The sequence below is a fragment of the Peromyscus leucopus genome, chromosome 5 (assembly GCF_004664715.2).
Source record: "Peromyscus leucopus breed LL Stock chromosome 5, UCI_PerLeu_2.1, whole genome shotgun sequence".
In the NCBI taxonomy this organism is placed as follows: Eukaryota; Metazoa; Chordata; class Mammalia; order Rodentia; family Cricetidae; genus Peromyscus; species Peromyscus leucopus.
Window position 1 is genome coordinate 85546294 of NC_051067.1, and position 18519 is coordinate 85564812.

At 44.9% G+C, this 18519-nt stretch overlaps 1 protein-coding gene across 1 annotated transcript in view; it reads left to right on the forward strand.

Annotated features, from left to right (window-relative positions):
* The first annotated feature begins 7476 nt into the window (after nt 1-7476).
* Nup93 (nucleoporin 93) overlaps nt 7477-18519 on the forward strand; it is a 114087-nt gene continuing 103044 nt past the window's right edge. Inside the window, exon 1 of the mRNA XM_028871471.2 lies at nt 7477-7555. The gene's annotated coding sequence lies outside the window, so the exon portion shown is untranslated. The remainder of the gene's footprint in view (nt 7556-18519) is intronic.

Sequence of the window (18519 nt, forward strand, 5' to 3'; positions counted from 1 at the left end):
ATGCCAGGGAAGCATACGACCACGGAGCTATGGCCCCAGAGGATCCATATTCAACTGAGAAACAATTTCCTGCCATAAAACGCACAAATCCTAATGCCCGACAGCTTAGTGGGGTTTTGCACACATGGACTTCTGTGTCCATACTCATCACAAGGCTACCTTCATCACGTCAACACTTCCAAGAGAGACCAGTCTCAACTCTTTCACTGTAGATTAGTTTGGTGCATTCTTGAGATGGCTATAATTGGAACCACAAACAGCTTATTCTTTCATGCCTAACTCTCAGCTGACAGTGGTTTATGCGACCCACTTACTCAGCTGCAGCAGGTAGCAGCGTTTTCATGGCTGAGTAGCAGTCCATTGTGCGGCCATTCCACGGTTGATGCAGCCATTTGTTTCTCGTTGATGGACAATGGAATACCATCGGTTTCCAGTTTTGAGTTATGAATAAAATTGCTATGAACATTTTTCCAGAGTCATTTCTGTGGAAATATGTTTCCATGTCTCTTAAGTAAGTATGTAGTGGCAGAATGGCTGGGTTTGGGGTGGTGTGTTTAACCTTCTTAGAAACTGCTAGTTTTCTGGAGTAGCGGTCTAATTTTCTGTTCCCTCTGGAATAGTGTGAGAACTATAGTTCTCTGACTCATTATGCCTGTGAACTGTGGCACCCTTTGCTGTGTAGGAAGTATTCCTGCTAGTGTTAGGTCAGAGATGGTGTGTCAGGATTAATATGGAGCACATGATTCTGTCTTGTTTGACTCATTCTGTTCTGAACATGGCCTTGAGTAAACTTAATCCCACTAGTCTGACTGCTCCCATGAGATCAGGCTGGGACTAACCCTCTCCCCAAAAGTCACTGTGAGTGTTAAATGAGGAAAATCTTGTAGACGCCTCTCATCTCAGGACATTACACACAGTTAGTGCTCAGTTGTTGATTTCTATAGTATTTATGTACTTACATATTTTGGCAGTCTGCTCTTTAACAGATCCCAGTTAGAGAGAACAGCTTTATGTTTCTTATAACTGTCAGAGTCCAGAGTCATTTGCTTTACAGGGTTGGAACTATCATGGTTCTTCAACCAGAAACAGCCTTCCTTCTTTAAGATAAGTCCACATTAAGATGGCAAAGGATAGAGATGGAAAGACCTGAATCAGTCAACTGAACACTCACCTCACTGCTGGACTTCTAATAATGTGAATGTAATGGACATTTCTCTCCTACCTGCCTGTTTCCAAATACCTGGCAGTAGCTTCCCAAATAATTGACTCAGAGGCTTACTATTACTTACAAGTGCTTGACTGATAGCTCAGGCTTGTTACTAGCTAACTCTTACACTTAAATTAACCCATATTTCTATTTATGGGTTTGCCACATGGCTCATGTCCTCAGCGGCTGGCTGGCTGGCATCTCTCTGACTCCACCCTTCCTCATCCCATCATCTGAGTTTGGCTTTTCTGCCTAATTGTATCCTGTTCAGTTACTGGCCAGTCAGCTTGTTTATTAAACCAATCACAGCGACATATAGTCACACTGTGTAAAGGAATATTCCATAGCAGGCGAGCGAGCAAAACTCCTCTTTGTTTCAACTAAATCCCGGCAGCTCCAGCATTCTGAGCAACCCAGCCGTGCTCCCAACACTTCCGCTCCTCCTCCACCGAGCCTGGACTTGCTCTTGGCATTCTTCACACCAGCTTCCAGGCATGCCTGCTGCATTGCCAGGAGCTGCTGTTTCAGCAGAAGCCAATTTGCCGTCCTCGATAATGTCAAACCACCTTTTGTGCAGAAGAAATTAAACTCGTGCAGAGGGCACAGATAGAGTCTTCCCTATTAAGCTTTTAATGTCTCCTGGAGAATACCACAGATCATTCAGCCTCAGATCACAAAGCTTTATGTAATTAGCTGCCACCCACTACAAAATCATCTCTGGCAGCAGCAGCTCAAGATAGGAGAGCAATCAGTGTGGTGGGGGAGGCGTCTGTCTGTCCTTTAGAAAAGACTTCTTGCTTTGTACTCCATAAGGGGTATAATACGTGTGGGCAATAGCAAAACGAAAAATCAGAATTCCAGACTGCAAACAGTTGGGGGAGGGCCTATGAAATGAGTCCTGGGCCACGAAATGATTTCAAATTCCACAACTATTTTCCTGTAGCATAATGAATAATATATGTGTGGCAAAGTGCACAGATCTTAAATGTGCAGCTTAATAAATTTTTAAAAAGTGAATACACCCATGCACTCAGCAGCCAGATTAAGAAAGAACATTTTCAGATCCGAGAAGAAGCCTCCCATCCCTTCCCAGCCCACACCCCCTTTCCTCTCCAAAATAGACACCATTCTGACATCCATCACCACAGGTTAACAATTAGCTTTGCCTCATTTGAACTCCGTGTTGATGGAATCTTCCTTTTGTGTCTACATTCTTTTACTTCTCATTCTCCAAGACTCATGCATGTTGTTGTTTGGGATGGTGGCTGATTCTCTTTTTCTCGGTGTGCGCAGGCTCGTGTGCGTGTTCTTCTGTACATGTGCACATGTTCACCTGCCTGTTGAGGACCTGGGAGTCAATGCTTATGAGTTCTCCACTTTGTTCTGTAAAAAACGGTCTCTCACCGGCCTGGAGTCCCCCAGTTAGCTTAGGCTGGCTGTCTAATGAGCCCCAGGGTCCGACTGTCTCTGCCTCCGCTGAGCTGGGATGATAAGCACAAACAACTACACCTGCCTTCTTTTTTCTCTCGGGATTTCAAGGACAAGCATAGTAAATCCAGGCTCTTTCCAGTCCCAGTCTTTTGCTTATTTTTGATAGAGTTATCTTTGTGACTGTGGAAGGTCCTTATGTATTTTGGATATGAGCCTTAGAAACATGTATGACAAATTTCATTCAGTGGCTGGTCTTAGGGTCAACTGGTGTGTGTGTGTGTGTGTGTGTGTGTGTGTGTGTGTGTGTGTGATGTTTGTCTTTAAAGTTGTCTTTTTCTTTCTTTTTTAAAGTATGTATGTATGTATGTATGTATGTATGTATGTATGTATACAGTGTTCTGCTTGCATTGCCTGCAGGCCAGAAGAGGGCACCAGATCTCATTACAGGTGGTTGTGAGCCACCATGTGGTTGCTGGGAATTGAACTCAGGACCTCTAGAAGAGCAGCCAGTGCTCTTAACTGCTAAGCCATCTCTCCAGCCCTCTTTTTTTTCTTTTTCTTTTGTGTGTGTGTGTGTGTGTGTGTGTGTGTTGAGGGGACTTATGCCTGTGGAGGTCAGAGGACAACATGTGGGAGCCATTTCTCTTCTTCTACCAAGTGGGCCCAGGGGTCGAACTCAGATCATCAGAACTTCATGTATGCAAGGAAAGCACTTGACTAATTGAGCTATACACAGCCTAGGGATATTATTTTTACTCTATCAGCCTTCGCAGCAAATGCTTGACTGTGCTGGAATTCTTTTAAAATGGTCATTGCATTTATATCTCTCTCTGTGTGTTTGTGCATACACGTGTGTATGCACCATGGCATGCATGCCAAAGTCAGAGGACAACCTGTGGGAGCATGTTCTGTCTTTCAGTCACATGGGTTCCAGGAATCAAACTTAGGTCACTACGTGGCTTTACCTGCTTAGGCACCTCTGTGGCCGTAATTATACTAGAATTCTTGCTTTTAGCTGGTGAGAGGGTTCAAACTCCAGACTGGGGCTTCCTTTCCTTTGCCAAAAGCCATAATTTCCCCTGTCTTTTAGGCTTCATCAGTTGAGCCAAAAATGGGTAAAGAAAGAATTTCCTCCCCACTGAGCCTGTACCCAGGCTTTTACCCTAAAAACTCTGATATCTGCTGGGTGTCAACCCCAAATCTTAATGCCTGACAGGCAAGTGCTCTTTCTACCAATGGAGCTACACCCCCAACTCCAGAGTTAAAATTAAAATTAACAATGTACATTTTATACACAGAATATATATGTATTTTTAAGTCTAAGAGGCCAGCTCAGTGACTAAGAACCCACTACTCTTTGCAGAGGACCTGAGTTTGGTTCCTAGCACCCATGCCTGGCAGCTCACAGGTACCTGCGCTACAAGATCACACACATATACACATAATCAAGAAATAAACTTAAATACTTTAAGCCACTTTGATGAAAAAGCTATACAAACATTTTTATTAAGAAATAACCATGTCTAAATGCCAAGTTTCACGAAATATTTCAAAATATAAACTTATCTAAAGAACTTTTCCAAGGTAAAAAAATCTAATGCACTGAGGTGGCAGCGGAACCTAATTCTCTGTGTCTATAGGAACAGGCTTTCTTAAACAGATTCTGCTCTAGGCTGGGTGCGGTAGTGTCCACCTGTAATCCCAGCTCGGGTGGTGCAGGGGAGGCGGAGGCTGGAGGTTCGTCTGGTGTGCATAGCAGGTTTCAAGCCCCAGGGCTGTAGAGTGAGACCATGTCTAAAACAATAAAAAAAAAAAAAAAAAAAAATCCGCTCTTAGAAACATTTGTAAAAGCTGGCTTTAAGGACAATTTTTTTTTTTTTAAATCAAGAAAGCTATTTGTGTTTCTGCTTATTTTTCTCCGTCTTTTTGGCTAATCAGGAAGCAGAGCCTTAATACAGGAAAGGGCCACTTAAGTAACTGTTTGTGTTAGTTTTGTTTTTGTTTTGGAGACAGGGTTTCACTTTGTAGACCAGGCTGGCCTAGAACTCCCTCTGTAGACCAGGCTTGCCTAGAACTCTCAGAGCTTGGCCTGCTCCTGCTTCCCAAGTACTGGGGTTAAAGGAATGGACCACTCCAAGCAGCTTTATGTTCATATTTTGATAATCATTTTATAAGCATCTATTTTAAGATAATTTTAGTACATTTAACACCCTATGTATCTGTGACTAGAAAGAAATGTGTAGAGAGAGCCATGTATCTGAACTTTATTTAAATATTATGCAAAAGTTTACAGTTAATAGCATACAAGTTTAATACATACCAAATGCCTTCTTTTATACAATATGCATTGCACCAGGACTTACAATATATTCAATAGTGAATAAAAATGTGACATTTATGCCATTTGTGATCAGTACCGGTCAGAGGAAAAGTTGCCATTTTGGCAGTCCTCCATTTAAAACTGGTTGATCTCTATTTGCCTTGATTAAGCTTTTTACAATGATTGTATTTATGAGACACACTTGGAATTAGAAAATGACTACTGTGGTCACTACTCCCACTTCCTACATAGGCAAGAAGTCTGAAGTATTGATTTTTGTCACGTCTTATAGCGCCAAAGATTCTAAATTTTGCTTGAAAAACAAAAGCTGAGTTAATTTATAATATAAAAAATTGGTGGGGCACAACTGTAGTTATGTTCAGTGGTAAAGAGCACTTGTTGTTCTTGCAGAAGACCCAGGTTCTATTCCCAGCACCCATATGCTGGCTCACAGCTGTCCATAATTCCCGTCTCAGGGGATGCAATGCCCTCTTCTGACCTCTGCAGGCATGTGGCACACATGTGGAACACATACACACAGGCGTAATTGGGCTGCAAGAAGACTTAGTTGGTTAGTTGTGCAAACATGAGAATCTAAGTTTTGATCCCCAGTGCCTAAGTAAAAGCCCCAGGTGGTGGCAAGCTTCTGTAACCCTAGCACTAAGGGGAGGGGGGGCAGAGACAGGTGGAGCTCACTGACCAGCTATTTATGCCCATTGGTGAGCTCTGTGTTCAGTGAGAGATGCTGTTTCAAAAAATGAGGAGAGTGATAAGGACATCCTACATCAACTTCTGACCTCCAAATACATGCACATACTTGTCCACACACTTCTGCACATATGCAACTTTATACCACAAACATACACATGCATGTAGAAAGAATTTCTATGCAGCTGTAATGCTAATTAGTGTGGGCTTCTTTGGATGCTAATTGTATTTATGTTCCCTAAGTATTTAAGGCAAAACTGAAGATAACACTTTACCAAGTAGGTATCCTCCAACTAGAATTATTAATGGTGACAACTTTGTCCTGGCCTATGTTCACATGTTCCTATTATTATGTCATGACTACGACATCACTGAAAGGTTAGACGTGTCCATTACTATGCACTGCAAAAACTGCCTCTTTAACAATTAAAAGGTATTATGGGAGCCGAAGCAATGGCTCAGCATACTGCTCTTGCAAAGGACTTTTTGGATTTGGTCCCTAGCATCCATGTCTCACAACCACTTGTAACTTCAGCTCCAGGGGGTGGGATGACCTCTTTTGGCCCTTGGGCACCAGAACACACACACACACACACACACACACACACACACACACACACGCACACACGCACACACGCATCATGATGTTAAGATGGGAGGAGTAGCTAGCCCTTTAGTAAGATACGGGGTAAATACCCAGAAGTCCTTTCCTTGATGCAATTACTTACAGATCTTCAGAGTTAAGCCTGCTCCCCTTTTTAATTCTACTTTTTTTTGTCTGTTTGTTGGTTTGGTTTGGTTTTTTGAGACAGGGTTTCCTGTGTGTAGCCCTGGCTGTTCTGGAATTCACTCTGTAGACCAGGTTAGCCTCAGAGATGCACTTACCTCTGCCTCCAGAAGGGCTGGCATTAAAGGCGTGTACCACCACCGCTCACCGCCCAGCCCCTTTTGAATTCTAATTCTAACTCCAAACTTTCTCTTATCCAGGTATCTCCTCTCAGCAGTTGCTGAGATCTGTAGCTTGCCTGTTCTATTGTCTTTCTCTCAAATTACCAACAAAAGTGCCCTTTAGTTTCCTTCTGAGTCTGTTTTCAGATTTTTTTTTCTACCTACCAGACTCTCCAGAAGGTCCTAATATATCCCTGTACCACATTCTGTCCCTCTTCCTAAAGTGGCCGCTCTGAAGCAATCTCTTTCTTTTGCATTTCACCAGTGCTCTTTTCCGTTACTGGCCTGTTGGGGTGGGCAGCAGCAGACTAGCTTGTTCAGGCTGCCAAACCACAGGCTTTTCCCCTAAAAAACTCCGAAATGTGTTTTCATCTTCCACCTTTTAGTCGGAATGTCACCTAGGAGAAGCCTTCCCTGGCCATCCAATCATTTTCTTCAATTAGTTTGCTTTTCATTTCCTAGCTCTCCTAGTTACTCCTGCAGTTACTTATATTCTGTTTCCCTGGCCAGGCTGAGAACCGCTTGAAGTCAGGGATCCTGTCTGCTGTGGAAGGCACCGTGTCCTCAGAGCCTAGAACAAGCCCTGGCACTTGACTGGCACTGTACAGTGGGTGGCAGATCTCTCTGGATTTGTCCAGCTCGGGGGAACCGCGGAAATGCTTCTTCCAGTACTGTCAACTCCAGCCACGTGGGCGGGGAGGAGGGCGGAGCTCCTTCGACTAACTTGCAACGACGGCCCCGCCCCCGCCCCGCCCATGTTCGTGTCCTCTCTCGCGGGTCTCCATAAAGTTCATTTGGCGGCGCGGCGCGCAGGGGCTTCTGGGAGCTGACCGCCGCGGCCAATCAGGAAGCGCGGGCCAGCGGCGCGAGAAGCGGCGGTGGCGGCGGCGGCGGCGTAGTGCGGCACCCGGGAGCGGACGGCAGACCGGCGGCGGAGCTAGGTAAGGAGTGCGAGCGGCAGGTGGTCACGTGGGACCCGGCCTCGAAGCAGGACCCCCGAGGCTGGCTGGAACCCCATCCCGAGTTCGCAGTCACAGGGCCCGCGCTTCCTTTCTTGAGGCGGCTGGGAGCGCCGGCCGGCGACACCTCCCCGAGCGCTGTGACTAGGCTCTTCCGAGCGTGGTCCTCCTCACTCGTGCGCTGTCGCCACGCCCACCCGCGCTCACGGCTGCCAGGCGTCACCCCGCCTGGCTGCGGTCTTTGGGGGGTGTCCTTCCAGAGAATGGCTCTTTCGAGTAAAGACGACCCAGCCAAGCCCTGCCGACTCCTGTCTCCTCTACTGAGAACCCAACAGGATGCTGATGGTTGCCACTCCGGTTGGCTCACCTGTCTCTGGGTGCCCTGCATCCTATCTTCTGTAAGGGATCCCCGGTTATACTGGGGCCCCTTTGAAAGAAAATCACAGCATGCTGGGCATGGTGTCGTTGTCCAAGCGAGTTTGAAGCCAGCTTAGTCTGTGTCAGACCCTATCCCAGCCCTACCCCGCATAGATATGGTTTTCAGCACAGGCAAAGGTCAGCGCTGGTATTCTGTTTGGGGACACATTTTGTGTTCTGTCTGGGGGGCACCGTACTCCAAACCTGTTACCGTACCAGGAACACTCGTTTATTTCATAAAAATACCCAAGGATCGTTTTCCCACTTTTTTTTTTTATTTTTATTTTTTTTATTTATGCTGAGCTCATTCAGCTTTAAATTCCTGTGCATTAGGCTAAGAGCCTGTATTTGTATTTTTTAGTCTAGGCTCCTCTCTCTGACCTTTATCCAGCTGCCTACTTAACATCTTCAGATTGTCTGATCACCTACTGAAACAAGATAAAGCTAGCAAACTCCCTTCTACCCACCCCCCACTCCTCAGCCTATCTATTTTTTTTGGGGGGGGGGGACGACGACAGGTTTTTTGTTCTGCAGCCCAGGCCTGCCTTAAACTTTAGACCCTCCTGCCTCAGTTTCCCGGGTGCTGGGATGACGGGTGTGTGAGGTCTAGCAGTATTTGCCTGCCACTGACCTTTTTCTCCTTCCTTCCCTTTCTTCCTCCTCCTCTTGTACTTGGGAGAGACTCCAAGGCTTCATTGAGCCACATCCCTAGTCCCTCGTTCCATTTTCTCTCATTTAGTAATATAAAAAGGGTCTGGCCGATAATCTTTGAGCCTCCATTGGCTGTCTTCCACTCCCACCAGTCCATATTCAGTGTTTGCCACAAGGACGCTAGTCACCATCACTTGTTAGTTGCATTGTTGAAGTAGCTTTTCTTCTGGGCTTCCTGCTCCTTGCTTTTCATCCTAACAGTTAAAGAGCTCACCAGATCATACCCCCACTCCCAAGCTGAATGTGCTGGTGCATGCTTGTAATCCTAGCACTTAGGAGTTTGAGGCAGGAGCATCTCAAGTTTGAGGTCAGCCTCGACTACAAGTGAGATCCAGTCTGAAGAATCTCCATATTCCCCAACTCTCCAGTAAGTCTTCTCAATAAATAATAATAGTAATAGTAATAAAAAGTGAGCTGTAAGGCTTTTAATAATCTCACCCTCACTCTCTGTCTGCTACCCCCTCTACGGCTGCTGGAATGCTTTGATTCAGGGCTTTGCGCTTGCAGTTGGATGTCTGCTTTGCCTGTCCTCTCACTTGGAGCCTTTCTTAGAGGGGCATCTGGGGTGTAAGACTTGCCTCACTCCTTGTCTTCGCTGCTGTAGTTGTTCTTAGCATTTGTCTTTGACTTGTTCTGTGGATTGTTTATTTTCTCCCTGTAGAACATGAGTGCCTAGGACCTAGGTCTGGTATACAGTAGAGCTCAATAAATACAAAATAAATGAATGTTTTTAATATTATAGGCTTGGAGGACATCACATAAATAAACAATAAACGTGAAAATATAAAATATAGTTCAGGACTAGTTTTAAAGGGCTAGAGCTGTTTAGCACTTGCCTACTATGAGCAAGGCTCTGGGTTTGATCCCTAGCACTGGAGGAAGGGGCAGGGATATTGGAAGAGAGACCTTAACAAAATAAAAGTAAATCATGGGAATAGAGAGAAATTTTCTGGCAATGGGAGCAGCAAGTACAAAAACCATGAGATGTGAACAGTTGGGACTGTGGTGAGTTTAGGCTCTCCCCCCACCCATGTGTGTTCCTATGTATATTCTATGTATGTGGATGCTTTCGTGGAGGCTGGAAGGGAGTGTCATATTCCCTGGAGCTGGAGTTACAGACAACTGTAAGTCACTGATGTGGGTTCTGGGAACTGAATTGGGATCCTCTAAAGAACAGTAAACTCTCTTAACTGCTGAGCCATCTCTCCAATCCCCTGATCCTACAAGGTAGATGTATCGAGTCGGTGGGGAGGTGTCAGAGCAAAGGTTAGGAGGTGAGAGGGCCCAGGTCTGTTAGTATTACAGGTCGTTTTAATTAGCAAACGTTTTTAGTTCTATTATGTGGCAAACTTAGCTGCTCGGGACTCAGAGTTAAGTACTGGGGAACATTCCCCTGCAGGAAGACGTTTCCAGAAGAGATGGTCACAATTACTCCACTAGGGAAGAACATAGAGAAGGTTCAGAACAATCAGGGAGGGCCTTTGGGTAGGTAGAACTGCCCTCCAACTTTGCAGTATGTGTAGGAGCTCCCTGTGTGTGGGGTGGGGATGTGTGTACCTGACATGTGCAGGAGTGTGAAGGGAGGAAGCTGCATAGGTGCCCAAGGAAAAGAGAACTGCAGGGTAGAGCTGGGAAGAGTTGAAGACGGTGCAAGGCAGTGTCTGGTCTACAGAGCACCTGGTGCAGTTCTGTCAAAGTCTAAACACTTGTGTAGGGGTTGAAGGTGTCCCCAATGGGTCTAAGATGGGAGGTATTTTGGAATGGCCACTTTGGCCACGGGGAGAATGAGTTAGAAGTGAGAGGTTGTTGAGGTAATCAGGAGGAAGGCGTGAGGTCAGAAGAGGGAGAGCTGAGGCTATGACTAGTCACAAGGCATGAGAAGTAAACTTGGAGATAGTCTGGGCTCAGGTGAGAGGGAGCAGATGGTTTCTGGTTAAATTGGCTGTTACAGGGACCCAAGGTGGAGTGCTGGAATTGTTGCTGGCACCCATAGATGAGGCAGGTATAGGTATCAGGTGGACAATTAGAAATAATTGGTTTGGAGAAAGAATCAGAACTCAGATGCAGGAGTCTTCTTTGTTTTGCCCTCATGGTCTTTCCATGGCTATATCTCATCTGTCTCATATAACCTAAAGCTTAAAATACTTTGTAGCTTTGCACTGTGTGTGTTTGATGTATGCTTGTGTGTGGGGTGTGCATGCCGGTGTATGTGGATGCCAGCAGTCCAGAGGCTTGAGGTAGATGTTGGATGTTTATCATTCCCATCGCAGTTTTTGAGGTAGCAGCTCTCACTGAACCTGGAGTCTAACGGTTGGCTTGACTGGCTGACCAGTGGATCACCAGGATCTACCAGTCAGTGTCTGTCCCTCCCTCAGTGCTGGGGTCAGACTGATACCGCCACACTCAGCTTTGTACTTGGGTTCGAGGATCCAAATTCAAATCCTCATGCTTGTGCCACACACACTTTGCCCTGTCAGCCTCCTAAACCACACTACACCTATTCCACCAGTGCACTCAAATAGCTTAATCCTCCAACACATAGTTGCTGGCTACCAGAAAAGTCTCAAGCACTGCCAGAAATTTCTTTTCTAAACTCCTGTGTTGGTCCGTAAGGCCCACTAAAGGCCCCCCTCCTTGCAGTCATTTTGGGTGTCTGGTGCATTATTACTTTTTGTTCCCTGTATGCCGGACTCAAGGACCCTGGTAGAAGACAGATGCTTAATTAACAGGTATTGACGTGTGCTTCCGAGGGGTAGAGTATGGAAATGGTGGGGCTGCTTTAGCTGGAGTGTCTTAGCTTCTTCAGAAAGGAGACCCACGCGCTGAGACTGAATGGAGTGAGGGATAAACCTCGTCGATGTTTAGGGATGGATGCGCTGTAGATGCAGAGGAAGTGGTGCCTGTAGAAGCCAGTGGCCGCCAGTGAATTTAGCATATTTGAAGACCCAACAAGAGGAAATATGGCTGACGTGCATAGTAGTGGGGGAAAGTGTACAGAAGGGCAGGGGCTGGTATAGGGACAGATGATGGAGTCTCACAGCACACGCAGACCTCATGCATGCTAGGCAAGCTCGAGTGCTGAGTACCACTTGCCTCAGCCTTCTGAGTAGCTGGGATTACAGGCAGGCACCCTCACATCTGGCTTTAGTTTACAGGTAATGGGAGTTATTAAAGGCTTAACCCCCCCCCCAAAAAAAAAAAAACACATTTTTTTGTAGTTCTGAAATTTAAAGCTAGGGCCTTGAGCCTGCTAGGTAAGCATTGTACCACTGAGCTACGTTCCCAGCCCTGATTTTCAAAGGCTTATTCCCACTATGAGGCAGAAAACATACTGGGTAGCGAAGGCATCAATATTAGGAATGGGAACCAGCTCTGGAGGTTATTGTCACCTGGATGTGACATGTGCAAGTGGAGCAGGGTGATAGTGGTGGAATAAACAAAAGTGGACTCATGTATTTATGTATTTTAAGAATAAGTGAACTCATAGCAGATATCGTCTTGACCGGGAGGGGGTGGGGAAGAGAGAGAGATCACATGATAAGATAGGAAGCCAGGGAACAGGGAGAGGCTCCCCACTAGGCCCAACCTCTTAAAGGTTCTGCTACCTTTGAATATTGCCACATTGGGGACCAAGCTCTTAGGCCATTGATCTCTTGGAGAGCACACTTCGAGTATAACTAAACGATAGTATTAGGTTGAGATTTGAATTGACCTTAATAATACTTATTTATTGAATAGTTACTATGTGGCAGGGAGGGAGTAAATTTTAAAGATAAGTCTCAGAAGGAGTGATTATCTTGCCCAGAGTCTCACAATATAAAGATGAAATAGCTGTTTGGAGCTTGGGTGGTGTTTTTGTTTGGTAAAAGTGTGAGAAGCCAGGGCAGGGCATGTACAGGGGTGTTCATGGACAGTAAATCTGGTGTCAGATGTGGAAAGTCAAAAGCAGTCTTACCGCAGTCCCTATGAGGGGGCCCAAGAGAGTTTTTGAGCAAGAGCAGTATAAGGAAAGTGATGTCAGATAAAAAGGAGGTTGACAGGCGGCAGTGGCTAGAGGGACACTAACTACCTAGTGTCGTACAAGGACTAGAGCTTAAAGAACGACAGTCAGGCCTTGTGATAGTGAGAAGCCAGGCACTGCTGTTGGAAGACCTTGTAAGAATTTGAATATCACCTTTCGTCTGTTTAGATAGGAGGTTGGATAGAATTTGGTTTCAAAGTTTTTACTAGGAGTTAGCATTAACTTTTAATACCTACCTGTTTCTTTCAAAAAGTTTCTTTGAGGCTGATAAGATGGATCAGTGGGTAAAGGTAAAGACTGGGTGACTTAAACAGAAATTTGAACTGGTCTTGGTGCTTGTAATCCCAGCATTCTGGAGGCAGAGGTACGATTGTGTTTTCTAGGTCAGTTTAGCTACATGACAAGATCTTGTCAGAACAAAACAAAGCATAGTGTACAAAAAGAAAAAACCCAGCACAACTGCCCCTCCTGAAATTGTTTATCTTACTTCTTTGGAAGTTGGAGGTTTGTGCATGGATGGGTGCTGGTGAGGGTCTTGTTAATGGCTACTGTCTTGCTTTCACTGTGCACACATGGTCTCTCCTTGACATATGCCTGAGGAGGAGTGGGAGAAAGCAGGTTCTGTTATGTTTTCATAGAAGGCACCTATTGCATCTTATAGTCTCCACCATTTATCACTTTATTTAAACTTACTGCCTCCCAAAGACTTCATTTCCTTATGTCATTCCATTAGCATAATTTTGACATTATTCAATTATTCATAGTGCCACAATTCAATCCATAGTACCCAGAAAGGTATGCTATGCTCACTCCTAATCAGTACTTTGTCCGAGTCCCTAATAACCAGTATTCTGGTTTCTAGCACAATAGATGAGTTTTCCTGTTTTTAAGTAGACTTGCACAGCTTGCCCCCCTTTGTTTTGAGAGGGGATCTTGCTGGTAGTATAGGCTATAATTTGATCTTTTCCATTACTGTATGCTATACTAGGGTGTACATACCACCTTAAAAAGCCCCAATGAAATAATTTTGTGTATACAGCAATTTTTAAATTATTTTGAGGGGGAAGGCTCCTATATTGTTGTTAGGACCTAGTATTTAAGAAATATTTAAATATTTAAAAGAATACATGTTATTTTTCCAGAGGGTCATAGTGTCCCTAATGGTGTGTACCTTTGAAATCTGTTGTGCTGGATAGTTTTATGTCACCTTGACACTGCTGTAGTCATCTGAGAGAAAGGAACCTCAGTTAACGAAATGCCCCCATAAGATCAGCTGTAGGCAAGCCTGTAGAGCATTTTCTTAATTAGTGATTTATAGGGGAGGGCCCAGCCCATTCTGGGTGGTGCCATCCCTGGGCTGGTGGTCCTGGAAAGCAGGCTGAGCAAGCCATGAGGAGCAAGCTTGTAAGCAAGCAGCACCCCTCCATGGTCTCTGCATCAGTCCCTGCCTCCAGATTCCTGCCCTGTTTGAGTTCCTGACTGCCTTTGATGATGAACTGTGTTGTGGAAGGGTAGGCTGAATAAACCCTTTCCTCCCCAAGTTGCTTTGGTCATGGTGTTTCATCGTAGCGATAGTAACTCTTTTTTTAAACTAAGACACCTATCTTGGTTTATAGAAGGGTTTCTCAGCTTGGAAACTATTAATATTTTGGGTCAATTCTTTGTAAAAGGTTATGCTGTTTGTTGTAGGATGTTTAGCAGAAACCTTGGCCTCCACTCTCTCTACACAGCAATAATATATGTCTTCTGTCCCAGATTGTAATATCCAGAAGTGTCTTACTTAGGGTTTTAGACACTATGACCATGGCAACTCTTGTAAAGGAAAACATTTAATTGGGACTGGCTTACAGTTTAGAGGTTTAGTCCATTATCGTCATGATGGGTGGCATGCAGGCAGACATGATACTAGAGGAGACTGAGCCACACTGGGTGTAGCTTGAGCATATGAGACCTCAAAGCCCAACCCCTCAGTGACACACTTTCTCCAACTAGGACATACCTCCCAATAGTGCCACTCCCTATGGGCCAAGCATTCAAACACATAAGTCTGTGGGGCCATTCATATTCAGACCACCTCAAAAAGTGTCTCAGAATATTAACACATGGCCACAGGAGAGATTATTCCTCTAACATAGGGCTGCTCCTTCTGAGGAGTTTAAAGGTGAGTCTAAAGACAGACATGTGTGAGCAGTCCCTTAGAAATGACCTTGGACAGTGTAGTCCCAAGGTGAGAGGGTGGGTGTGGGGTGGAGCTTCCTGGGGTCTACTCTTGCTATTTCTAGCTAGGACTTCTGCCCCCTGACAGCTGAAGTTCACCAGAAAGTTCCTTAAGGAAAGTCCTTAGAAAGTTACTTGTGTTTCTGTGTGCCACTGGGCTCCTTCTCTTTGCTGCCTGCAGATGAACTAATACAAGTGACGTTTATGACACTACACGTTCCTTTCTGCAAACACTGAGTCATCCTGGGCAGTACTTACCCAGATCCTTCTCTGTGTGGGCTCATTGATTTTACTTCTTCGTTTTCCCCAGAAGACTAGGTTATGAGTAATGATCAGGTCTCTCCTGCTGTCTCCTAGAACTCTAGGGAATTACCTTCTTCTTGAATGTGCATGCACACATGTATTCCTGTGTGTAATATAGGCATGCATACCATGGCAACATATATGTTGGTCAGAGGACGACCTCTGGTGTTGGTTCTCCCCTCCACCATGTTTAAGATGGAGTCTCTGTCATCCCACTGAGTATGCCAGGCTAGCTTCTGAGGGTTCTCCTGTCTCTGCCTGCCATCTCCGCTGAGGAGTGCTGGAAGTTTAGATGCTTGTGCTAGTGCAGATACTCACACAGCGTATTAGGTTTCTACTTGGCTTCTGGGGATTTGAACTTAGGTCTTATGCTTGTGAGGCAGTGTTCTTACCCACTGATCTGTCTCCCCAGATCCTCCTCGCTCCAGTGTTTCACAGTTACACAAAACAACAATTAACATTTTATTTTTGTATTGTGTGTGCACTCACTTGTCACAAGTGCAAATGTGAACATAATTTATGTGGTCAAAGCACAGCCTGCAGGAGTTGATTCTCTCCACCATGTGGATCACAGGGATTGAACTCAGATTGTCAGGTTTAGCCACCAGCACCTTTATTCCACTGAGACATTTGGCAGGTTCTTGTCTTCTTAAAATTATTTTTATTTTTGTTGGGTGTTTTGCCTACATGTACGTCTGTGTACCACATGGTGTGCCTGGTGCCCTCAAAGGCCAGAGAGAGCTGTAGATGTCCTGGAACTGGAGTTAAAGATGGTTGTGAGTCTACCATTGTGTGCTGGGAACTGAGCTCAAGTCCTCTGGAAGAATAGCAGGTGCTCTTAACCACTGAGCTGTCACCTCAGCCTCCCCCCCATTAGATTTATTATTATTTCTCTATATGTATAAGTGGTTTTTATTTTTTATTTTAACTTTGTGTGTGTGTATTAAGTGTTTTGACTGCATGTATGAAAGTGTACCACATGCCTTTCTTGTGTCCAGTAAGTCCAGAAGAGGGCTTGGATCCCTGGAACTGGGATTATGGGTGGTCATGAACCACCATGTGTGTGCTGAAGTTCTCTTAACCATTGAGGGAGCTATCCAGCCCTTTTTCTTTTTAACTGTTTGAAAATTTTTAAATTTATTTTCCTGTGTGGATGTGGTGGCTCACACATTGAGGCAAAAGGATCACCTCAATTTGATCACTCTGGGCCACTTAATGAGTTCTGGACTAATGGTTACAAAATTAATGAGATTCTGCACAACAAAGAAACAACATAAAAAATACTAATGCTTTTCTATGTGGGTCACCCCCCACCCCCACCACAGGGTTTCTCTGTGCAGCTCTGGCGGTCTTGGAACTCATTTTGTAGACTAGGCTGGCCTGGAACTCAGAGATCTACCTGCCTGCTATGTATCAATTTCCTTTTGTGTGTGTGTGTGTGTGTGTGTGTGTGTGTGTGTGTGTGTGTATGTATGTATGTATGTATGTGCGTGCATGTGCCTGTACATGCTTGTGCAGAGGTCAGTGTCAGGTGTCTTCCTCTTACTGCTTTCCATGTTATTTTTTGAGACTTATGCTTCAATTTAGAGCTTGTCCAGTTGGCTAGACTCGCTGGTGAGGCAAAGTACGTTCTCTCACTAATACTCACATCTCCATTTCCCAGTGCCAGGATTGCAGGTGTATACCACTAGTCCTGGCTTTTAAAGTGGGTGTTGGGGATCCAAAATCACGTCCACATGTTCATGTAGCAGGCACATTCTTTATCCATTCATCCATCTTCCTAGCTCCCAAATTGTCTTTGACAATATCTCTCAAAATATAGTAGTGCTAACTGCTTTTTTTTAGGGTGGAGGATCTTTGTTGTTTGAAGGAGATAGTATTTGGGTATATGGGAAAATTAGAATCACTCTGGTACTGAGTGAGTACTGTTTGATTATATAGATGTGAATTGTGGTTTGAATGAGATGTTCCTCCATAGTCATGAGCATTTGAACACTTGGTCCCCAATTGATGGCACAGTTGAGGAGGAAGTAAGTCAGTGGAGGTGGGCTTTGAGCTTTCTTTTTTTAAATTTATTTTTATTTTATGTGTATGAATGTTTGCCTGAATGTATGTGTACTATGTGCATGCAATGCCCTTGGTGGTCAGAAGGGGGCATCAGATGTCCTGGGCTGGAGTTAGAGGCTGTTGTGAGCCATCATGTGGGAGCTGGGAATAGAACCCAGGTTCTCTGGAAGATTATTGAATGTTCTTAACCTCTGAGCCATCTTTCCAGCCCCTCATTTAATCTTTTATTCAGAAGTGCTGAGGATCAAAACCAGGGCTGTGTGTGGTAGGCAAGTGCTCTACTCCCTGAGCTGTATCCCCAGCCTTCATTGACTCTTTGTACCTGTTTACACTGCTGGAGCCTAGTGCCTGGGTGGCTTAGCCAGGTGCTTAGCACTAGCATCCAACCATGATTTGTCAGCTCAGACAGACTTCCAGGATTATCAAAAGCTGTGAAGGGGTTTCATGTCTTTAAATCATTGAAAAGAATCTAAAAAGGATAATATTTCATGTTAAAGTAATATGAAATTCAAATTATAGCATACATTATTAAAGTTTTGCTGGAGAGCAGACATGCTTATTTGCTTGCATGTTCTCTCTGGTTGCTGTCAAACTACAATGGCAATACTGAGTAGTGACAGAGATTGACCTACAAAGACTAAAATAACCATTCCCTTCGCCCAGCTCCCGGGAGACTAGACAGCCCTGAGACGCTTTGAGGACTCTCATGCTTCCCTTTCTTTCTTCTCAGCTTGGAGGTTCTGAGACTCTGGTCTCTGGAACGTGTTCTGGGAGTAACAGGTTTAAAACAGAACTGAGTAGTAGCTATTTCTGGGTGACCCAGTGGTCTTTTTTTGCTTTTGAGAAAGTGTCTTGTAGTCCAGGCTGGCCTCCAACTGTAGCTATATTAGTTACTTTTCAGGTTGCTGTGGTAAAAGACTATGACAAAAGCAATTTGAGGGGAGAGGGTTTATCTTGGCGTTCAGTTTGATAGTCCAGTCCGTGGTGAAACCCTGATGGCAGGAACCGGAGGGCTGGTCACTCATCTACAGTCAGGAAGAATCCTGAACACGGGTACTTCACTGGCTTTCTCCTTTTTACCTAGCACAGCAATCTAGACTGTGGAAATGAACCTCCCATATTTAGCTTGGGTCTTCCTGCCTCAGTTAACCTATGGTACATAGTTCTTCTCTGGCATGCCTACGAGATGATCTCTCACAGATGTGTCTGG